Source organism: Myotis davidii, unplaced genomic scaffold, assembly GCF_000327345.1.
Source record: "Myotis davidii unplaced genomic scaffold, ASM32734v1 scaffold798, whole genome shotgun sequence".
NCBI lineage: Eukaryota > Metazoa > Chordata > Mammalia > Chiroptera > Vespertilionidae > Myotis > Myotis davidii.
The window spans coordinates 323644-324723 of record NW_006289818.1 but is presented as its reverse complement, the minus strand read 5'-3'; the positions used below and the strand labels follow the sequence as shown (position 1 = coordinate 324723).

Below are 1080 nucleotides of genomic sequence, written 5' to 3'. Positions count from 1 at the left end.
TGGAGAATGCTATGGGGAAAAGAGCCAGGGTATCTATTTATCAAATGTATTTAGAACCCAAGATGTCGTTTCACATGCTAGGACTGAAAATCATGTCATAAGACCTAGCTGACAGCCCTGACCGGTTTGGCTCAGTGGCTAGAGCATCGGCCTGCAGACTGGAAGGTCCCAGGTTCGATTCTGGTCAAAGGCATGTACCTTGGTTGCGGGCAATCCCCAGTAGGGAGTGTGCGGGAGGCAGCTGATTGATGTTTCTCTCATGGATGTTTCTGACTCTCTATCCCTCTCCCTTCCTGTCTGTAAAAAATCAATAAAATATATTTAAAAAAAAAAAGACCTAGCTGACAACAACACTTTCTCTACTTGTTCCTTTACTAGGTCAGCCATGGCTAGTCTGAGGAATTTTGATTTTTAAATGAAGCCTCCATAGGATTTCCCTTTGGACCCATGTTGTTGCTTAGTGATAGTCTCAGGAAACAAAAATGTTAATTTCTTTTAGAGAGATAGTATGATATGAGATGACCTGGAAGGGTTCTGGAATCACAGACTGACTTTGTGTCCCATACTTGTGACTCACTAGCTTAGTGATTGACCCTGACCAATTTACTTCACTTCCCCATACCTTTGTTTCTTCCTCTGTCACAGGGATAACAATAACGCCAACTTGTAGGGTGCATGTGAGGCTGAAGCGAGATAGGGTATCTGCTATAGAGTAATCATTTATTCCACACTTACTTCTTAAGTACTTCCTATGGGCCAGGCATGTTCTAAGCATGGGGAATGTAAGTGAAGAAAGCAGTGTCCCTATTGTCAAGGAGCTTGCTTTCTTGTGGAAGCAGATGGCCAATAAACAAATAAATAATTAAATACATATATATGTCATGTCTGGTAGTAATAAGTGCTGTAAAGAAAACTAAAGCATGGTGAAGGGGAATAAAGGGTTATAAGAAGTCCCTCTTAAAGACAAAGTGTCAGAGAAGATCTCTATGGTAAAGTGACATTTGACAGAGACCTAAAGGAAATGAGGGCACCAGCTCAGTAGATTTCTGGGGGAGAGCTGGGAACAGCACGTGCAAAGGC

General features: G+C 42.1%; 1 protein-coding gene across 4 annotated transcripts in view; it reads left to right on the top strand.

Annotated features, from left to right (window-relative positions):
* DOCK11 (dedicator of cytokinesis 11) overlaps positions 1-1080 on the top strand; it is a 142384-nt gene that overhangs the window by 56444 nt on the left and 84860 nt on the right. The window lies entirely within an intron of this gene.